The following is a 9062-nucleotide window of genomic DNA, read 5'->3' as shown; positions in this document are numbered from 1 at the left end:
TTCTATCACTCACAGATTGAAATTGATGTCGAAAGAAAGACTTTGATTTGAAGCAAAATCAACTCATAACCATCAGCCATTTCAGCTGCTAATCTTGCCGTTTTAACTCTTTGCTCTTCCACATGAGTTCTCATTACCTCAGGAAATGACTTTATTGAACTATTCCAAAATAATCACCTTAGAGTGTCATATATTTATTTTAATGCCCTGATCCACCTTCTTTGTTTGATCCTTTCAAACTCAATGTATGTTTGACCAGATTCCATCCTGAAACGTCAGCTGTAGGCTTCTAGCACAAGCTCAAATGTACTTAAGATGGCTTTCTTCATCTCCTCATACTACTCATATACCTCCTCTGACAGTGATGCAAGTACCTAACGAACTGGTCCTACCAATTTGTTTGGATCAACAATAAACTCTTGGTCACTGGCCACTTCATTTGCTTAGGGACTTTCTCAAATATAATGAAGAACGCTTCTAAATCATTCTGATTGAATTCAGGCAATGCCTCGATATATTTAAATGTATCCCCAGCAGGCCTCTGGCTACGATGAGTTCGATTTTCATCACTATGCTACTCACTAAACCTACCTCTGCCTTCACCTTCATTCTTTCAGGTCGACCCTCCTGTCTAAGTGCTAACGCTGAGGTCCAAACTCTCTCCCTTTCTCCCAATCCTCTCCTGTCCTTTGCGATTTGTTCTGCCAAAGTGATACTTTCTATTTCTCGTTGTTCTGCTCAGGCGATTCTTTTCTTTTCTCTTCCCCTTTCCTTTAGCCATAATTTAAACTGTTTAAATTCCTTTCCATTTTCAAGCATCTTCATCATCATTTGAATTCTGGCCGTTTCCAAACATTCTGATGGCGCTTCCAGCGAATTTAAATTTGCAGCAATTGGTACAACTACCTCTGAATTTCTCAGACACAAAGTCAAGCCCAACTCCAGCGTGTCTGCCAATTCCAACAGCTTTGTCTTGATCTCCATTTGTAAAACCCCCAAAGTCACCTCTTCCACCACCCCCCAGAAAACTCTTAATAACAAAAAAAGCCATGACAACATAAAACACAGTCAAAGCCAACCGAATTCATTTCCTCGAACACAAAATCTACCTATGAGTCCAACAACACAAGACCCAAAGTGGAATTATAGTGTTGGTCCAGAGGAGAGTCAAATCTATTATGGAGCAGGTCAGACACTCTCAACGTATTCTAAGAAGCTAATTTTTGCTTATTTTTAAGACGGACGTGAAGTGACCATTCCAGGTGTGACGAAACTCGGCAAACCACTTCTCTTTGAGAAAAATAGAATTTATCGAATAACTGAAGTTGAAGCATAAACAAAAGAGAGCTGAAAATAGAATAATTGCTGGAAAACTGAACCGACACAATACCTAATTAACTGTTCCAATATAGCAACATCCCATAAACACCCCCCTTGGCAAAAAGATGAATACAATCGTAATTTCTGAGAGACAGGAGGGAAAAACGTCCACAGAGAGCGTCCAGAGATGATCAGAGGAATTCTTTACTGGAGCATGAAAATTTCCTCGAATCATACTCCTAGAGAAAATCTGAACTGGGACAACTGTCCAACACTGTTCCATTTTCAAACTCGGCTCTTCTGCATTTCTGTTTTTATGACACCTCTTCAAAATAATTAAGTACAAAATAACATTTTTACAATAACAGCAACGTCATGTCTTTATTCTCTTATGTACACTGATTGTTATCCTGACATTATGCTCTTTGGTCGTAACCTTTCGCACAAACACAAACAAGCTTTACTCTGAGTCCAACAACACAAGACCCAAAGTGGAATTATAGTGTCGGTCCAGACGAGAGTCAAATCTGTTATGGAGCATGCCTGACACTCTCAACGTATTCAAAGAAGCTAATTTTTGCTTATTTTTAAGACAGATGTGAAGTGACCATTCCAGGTGTGACGAAACTCGGCAAACCACTTGACTTTGAGAAAAATAGAATTTATCCAATGACTGCAGTTGAAGCATAAACAAAAGAGAGCTGAAAATAGAATAATTGCTGGAAAACTGAACCGACACAATACCTAATTAACTGTTCCAATATAGCAACATCCCATAAACACGTCCCTTGGCAAAAAGATGAATACAAACGCAATTTCTGAGAGACAGGAGGGAAAAACGTCAACAGAGAGCGTCCAGAGATGATCAGAGGAATTGTTTACTGGAGCATGAAAATTTCCTGGAAACATACTCCTAGAGAAAGTCTGAACTGGGACAACTGGCCAACACTGTTCCATTTTCAAACTCGGCTCTTCTGCACTTTATGACACCTCATCAAAATAATCAAGTACAAAATAACATTTTTACAATAACAGCAACGTCATGTCTTTATTCTCTTATGTACACTGATCGCTATCCTGACATTATGCTCTTTGGTCGTAAACTTTCGCACAAACACAAACAAGCTTTACTCATCTACTGTCTCAGGTCCTCTAATCAGCTTGCATATTTCAATAAGGTTGATTCTTTATTCCAACAAGTACACACACAATGGACTCAACCTCTCTCCATAATGCAGCTCATTTGCAACATCCTTATTTACGTTGTGTCCGATCAACAAAGTCCATAAAAAAGAGCAAAACTGAGTAAAGAATGTGTTCACCAGCTCTCTTCAATGCAGTCTCTGGGACCCTTGAACTTTCATAGCAAGGAAACGATCTGCAAGGTAGCAAATGATGCATTTCTTACGTTGAACATCAATCGACGAAATGTTGCCATGGCATTGCAACAGGAAGTTTCCAGTATGATGGAGTTTACTGCAATCAATTGGCGAGTGTTACTGTAACGTAACTAGTAACCGAGCAGACCAACTCCTGAGATGTCTTTAGTACAAGACCGTGCTTGTGACACGTGATCAGAGAAAATGAAACTTTTTTTTCACAATTTTATAATCACCAATTCACTTGTTCAGATTCCTTTTCCCCTTTGCATCACGAGAAAGCATTGGACATTGCATTGTCATTGTGAAGCTGCATTACACCAATCTAATTCCGTCAAACAAAGAAAAGGTCCAAATATTGTTATCTAGCCTTTTTCTGACATGAACAACTGACACAACTCAGTGGGTGTTCAAGAACAGTGCTGCCCCGAAGGATGTTTAGTCACAATAAATGGACATTGCCGAATTCAAACCACGTTTGCAGCCACCAAGAATTGTTGATCTGGGCCTCATCTTGAGTGAGCACTTTAAGAGGTGTTACCTTAAGTCGAATTAATCATTCCCTTTTCATGACAGGTCTGATTTCCTGATAGTGCACAGAACAAAATCGATAGCTAATTGCTTAAAAGCTGTCGATGTGGAACATGTAGTATAGATGGTCGTGCGAACATAATATGGCATGGAACAAAAGTGTCTCGGCATTTCTGCCCGCAGGCAGCAGGAAAATATTATTCCAGCCACATATCTCTTAAATGGTTGACCGTCAATCGCAAACACATTACCAGAATATGTCATCTAATGGTCGAACAATTGTTGTCACTCACAGTAATCTACTGAGCACTGCTTGACTTCTATTCTCCAGGATCAGTTAGGACAAAATCTTATGAATCGCGTCCTCTAAACATCCACGTAAGTACAGGATTTACAACATCTCACAGTGACTGCATTTCAAGCAGCATTTGACTGAGGATGTTAACAACTTTGCACAATCGAAGTAAAGTGAAATCCATGACAAGAGAGTCCCAATTGCAAAGGAAGATGGTTAAATGAATGTAAAATTTATAAAGTGTTATGTTGCCACAACCTGGCGATGTTTTCATTATAAAAGAATAAAACGAAATTACTTAAATCGAATTCACATTCATCAGCCAGGATCACAAACACAGCTCTAAGACTTGCAAGGTCCATGCCCGTGGCCTACGCCAGCCAGGAACCCTGCACCAGGCACTGAAGTCACTACAGGATATGATCGGCCACCACCACCACCACAAGTTCAAGCTTCGGCCCGACTGTAGGAAGGCGGCCCCACTCTGCCATTGCTACAGCCGATGTCCTGCTGCCATTCTAGGAGTGCCCGCATCAGCACGACAAGCCCGGAATCATCAATGACACCACTGCTGCCACGTGATGTCAACTTGATTCCAGTGATACGCTTGTTGTCCCATATCTGCAGCAGGATATCTATGTGAGAGTTCTACTGGAAACTGTTCCAAAGTCAGCGAACGTCAGCCCTGTTACCAAACAACAACTCAAACCTTTTATCCAGGTGGTCTTACCTTGTGTGACAGTCAAAAGGAGTCGACTCGGACTTTACTGAAACAGCCCGAATTTATTTGACTCTTTTGGTATCAATACTCAATATAAAATGTACATTTGTTGCAACATTTTTTTTGTTTTAACTTAACGTGCATTTACCCCTAAGTCACTTTTAACTCTCTCAGTTTGACTTGAAACAAATTCCACCCCGGTTGCAGTGAAGTATCCAACTTTGGTCACGGTGTGGATCTTGCCTCGTGGTTCTTTACCTTCTCTGAACATAACTTCAGGTCACGTGCTTCTCAAATTTTTGTTTCACTGCTGCAAAATCCCATCTGCTGCTGATGTTTATCCCAAAATGTAATTATCCTTCTGAAAAGTGCTCTGCTATTTAGCCAACGAAATAACCAAATCGGATCACAGTGTTCAATGCCAGTAAATGGTGTTTACCAGTAAACAACTCCTACATTTTATACCGACCCCTGAAAAGCTGTATCGCACACCAACTGCGCTTCAGTGCTGGAACTTCTAGCAGACGACAGGAAATCCTCCTTTGGTCAACAGAGGAAATTGCAGGTCACAGTTTACAGGACAAATCAAAACATGTCCCGGCTACAGTTTTAATTGAGGTGACAGTTTAAACAACTTGACCAAATTCCCCAGCACTTTGGAATTATAGCACTTAATATGTTTTGTCAGCATTTCTGCTGCTTATCACCTGACCACAGATGTTTATTAAGTTACAATGCATCCATTAAAAAGTTAGAAATAAGGATATGCACTGAAGGTATCGCAATATGACATAATTGCACAACTGATTCGAGAAATCTTCGCAGTTACGCGTAAATAATATCCTTACAAAATTTCCAATTATATTCATACAGAGACTCCAAATTGGTAAAAACTGAGGATCTAAGTGTCCTCACAAATACTCGAGTTTTTGAATACCGGAGACATTGTCTATTTTTCATAAGAACCAGGTTTTTAAAATATATTTCTGATGAACTTGCTCAGTAATGTTGTTGCGCACTCTTGAACAAGTGGAGCTTGAGCCTGGACCTCGGAGTTCAGAAATAGGGGCACTACTACTGCACCACATATTTCTTAACCAGCTTTTCAGGACGAAAACCAAATATTTGCACACATCTGATTTTTTTTTTCAATTAAAATTTACTGATGATTCCTGAAACGTGTTGGAAAGCCAGAAGAGAACATGTTGTAAAATTTCTAACAATGAACAATGAACCATAGTGATTCAAGATGATGATCAGACTCGAAAACATAACAATACGTGACCACAATTTGTGGCACAGACGTTCAGTTACTTAGGAAGCATTAGTGCACATCATTGGGCGTTACCATAGACAGAACAAAAAGTAAGGAGAACACACTCAACTCGCTGATTGGTTATTGGAAAACAATAGATGCAGACATACCTCCTAAACGAACTCATTTGTGGAATACGGACCTAACACAGGCCTGGCAAAAAAAGTGAAAATCCACATCTTAAATTCCTGAATTTAGTGGAAAAGAATCCCACTATTTTTACGAACATTGCTGAGCAGAATCTGACGTAAATTAAACTCCCAAACAATTGTGATTTTTGTTTTAAAGATATTCTAATCGGGTTACTTCAACAGCTGTCAGTGTAGATGTAGAAAGTGGTTTTCTCGAATTTTTATATGGAGCTTCTTTTAACCATATAAATTGGCATGTTCCAACCAAATTGCATCAATGTGATAAGATAGTTCTGTTGGTATAATGCCAATTTACTTTCAGAGAATAACAAAATGTTTCATAACAAAAGAAAAACAAATTTGCTCGAGCATTTCTTGATTTATTGCTCGACTTATTAAAGGAATACTTGTGATTTATTCATTCTCCACAATTTTGCGTGCCTTGCTTTCAGTATTCATCCAGCTCTCTGATTTTTTTTTATTTAAGTGCATTTCCTTTTCAGTCTGTGATTTTAACAGCACAACGCAGTGAATAGTTGCAACATGTAGTGCATTAAGTACAGGAGTTAGGAGGTTATGTTGCGACTTTATAGAACATTGGTTAAGCCTCTTTTGGAATACAGCATTCAGTCTGGTTACCCTGCTTGAGGAAGGGCGTAGTGAAATTTGAAGGGGTTCACAAAAGATTTATAAGGATGCTGCCGGGATTTGAGGGCTTGAGCTATCAGGAAAGGCTGAATGAACATGGTTATTCTCCCTGGAGAGTTGGAGGCTGAGGGGTGACCTTATAGTGGTTTATATAGTCAATAGGTGCATGGATAGGGAGAATGGACAAAGTCTTTCTTTTCCCCCAGAGTAGGAGATTCCAATACTAGAGGGCATATGTCTAAGGTGAGAGGTGAAAGATTTAAAAGGGACCCAAGTGGCAACCTACGCATGCAGAGGGCGTTGCACATATTGAATGAGCTGTCTCGAGGAATTGATGGAGGGTCGTACAATTATAACATTGAAAAGGTATCCAGGACTTGTTAATTCCCAGCTCATAGAATTTGTTCAGTACTGTTGCTTCAGTGATCATAGTGTTTCGCAGTTTAGCACACGTGTCTATTTTCTGATTTAGATTTATAACTGACATGTCTCGTCAGTTGTAAGTGCCGAATTATAAAGTCTGTTCAATGCATCTGTCTCTTCCTGTTTTAATGTGGGAGCGTGAGAGTCACTGGCATTGGTAACATTGAATATGAAAATATTAAAGGCAAATGGGCCAAATGCTGGCAAGTGGGATTAAATGAATTGAAGATACCTGATCGGGATGGATGAGTTGGAACGCAGGGTCTATTTCCGTACTGTACACCTCTATGACTCTATGATTACTACCATGGCTTTTCGAGATGTTTTGGCAGGATACCGAATAAAACATATGAACACGTATCAACAAATAAAACACAATCCAATGAGCAAAATTAATGTCCATTGTTTAATAAAAATACATTAAACGGAGCATCAAACTTATATTTAAAAAAAATTGAAGAAATGGTATCAAGTCATGTGATGGAAGAGAATATAAACTCAGCAATCAATGATAGAGGGATTAATAAGGAGGGGGATCAGAATATGCAGAAAAGTAGACTGTCATATCAACATACATGGTACGAAATTCTATTAGATTTTTCAAAGAAGCAAAGAGATGGCAAAGTGATGCTTGTAAACCTTACTTGCTCTCACCGATATACTACTTCAGATCCACAGCAAATAAGATTGACACTTAACTATACTCTGGCCATTTGGAGATGGAATACCAATGTTGGCCAATGCCAGTGACTCTCACGCTCCCACATTATAAAAAGGAAGAGACAGATGCATTGAACAGACTTTATAATTCGGCACTTAGAACTGACGAGACATGTAGATCCGCAGTCATAAATCTAAATCAGCAAATAGACAGATGGCCTAAACTAAGAAACACTATGATCATTGAAGCAACAGTACTGAACAAATTCTATGAGCTGGGAATTAACAAATCCTGTATCTTAATGGATATTAACAGCCCGAGAACTTGTCCCAATTCCACAGGTATCTTGAACGCTCCCAGTTCAATCAAAGATCAAGTGATGGTCAATGCGTCAAATCTTCATATTTCTTCATATTTTCTGGACTACTGCAGTAATCCAGAATCGATGCTGCTTTTTGTTTTCTTTTACCTATTGCAACTACTGATAAAAACGGTTCATCAATCATGCTCTGTCATTGGAACACGAATTAGACATTACAGGTTTCTGGTGTTGACCAATGGTTCTCAAAATCTGCTATGCTCTACATAACCAGTCTATGAGCTGGTTCTCTGTTCCTGAGCACACACTGCAATGTTGTGAAGGTATTTGCTGTTACATTACGAAATACAGGATTGATGTACAGAAACATGCTCTGAGTGGATGGGAAGCGTGCATTGAGGGTTCTTACAGGTTCTTACATTTGTCAAGGTGCCAGCTTGTGTGACCAGTGTCAATGGAGTGTACCATGAGAAGTTGGTGTCTTATGTGAAGTATGGAGGTACTTTGGAGCAGAGTCCAAAGGAAAGTTTAGATTAGAGTGGTGCTGGAAAAGCACAGCAGTTCAGGTAGCATCCGAGGAGCAGTAAAATCGACGTTTCCTGGAGACAGTGCTGAGCTGGAAGTTTGGAACTGGGGTGAGGTGGAGGAAGGGGAAATGAGGAAACTGTTGAAGTCCACATTGATGCCCTGGGATTGAAGTGTTCCAAGGCAGAAAATGAGGTGTTCTTCCTCCAGCCATCTGGTGGTGAGGGAGCGGTGGTGAAGGAGGCCTAGGACCTCCATGTCCATGGTATAGTGGGAGGAAGAGTTGAAATCTTGGGCCCCAGGGTGGTGTGGTTGATTGGTGCGGGTGTCCTAGAGATGTTCCCTAAAGTGCTCTGCGAGAAGGCGTCCAGTCTCCCCAATGTAGAGGAGACCACATTGGGAGCAACAGATACAATAAATGATATTGGTAGATGTGCAGGTAAAACTTTGATGGATGTAGAAGGCTCCTTTAGGGCCTTGGATGGAGGTGAGGGAGGAGGTGTGGGCGCAGGTTTTGCAGTTCCTGCGGTGGTCGGGGAAGGTGCCAGGATGGGAGGATGGGTTGTAGGGGTGCGTGGACATGACCAGGTAGTCACAGAGGGAACGGTCTTTGTGGAAAGCAGAAAGGGCTGGGGAGGGAAATATATCCCTGGTGGTGGGGTCTGTTTGGAGGTGGTGGAAATGTCGGTGGATGATTGGTTTATGCAAAGGTTGGTAGGGTGGAAGGTGAGCACCAGGGGCATTCTGTCCTTGTTACGGTTGGAGGGGTGGGGTCTGAGGGCAGAGGTGCGGGA

Source organism: Chiloscyllium plagiosum, chromosome 37 (genome assembly GCF_004010195.1).
Source record: "Chiloscyllium plagiosum isolate BGI_BamShark_2017 chromosome 37, ASM401019v2, whole genome shotgun sequence".
Classification (NCBI taxonomy): domain Eukaryota; kingdom Metazoa; phylum Chordata; class Chondrichthyes; order Orectolobiformes; family Hemiscylliidae; genus Chiloscyllium; species Chiloscyllium plagiosum.
Note: the sequence above shows the minus strand (reverse complement) of the source record.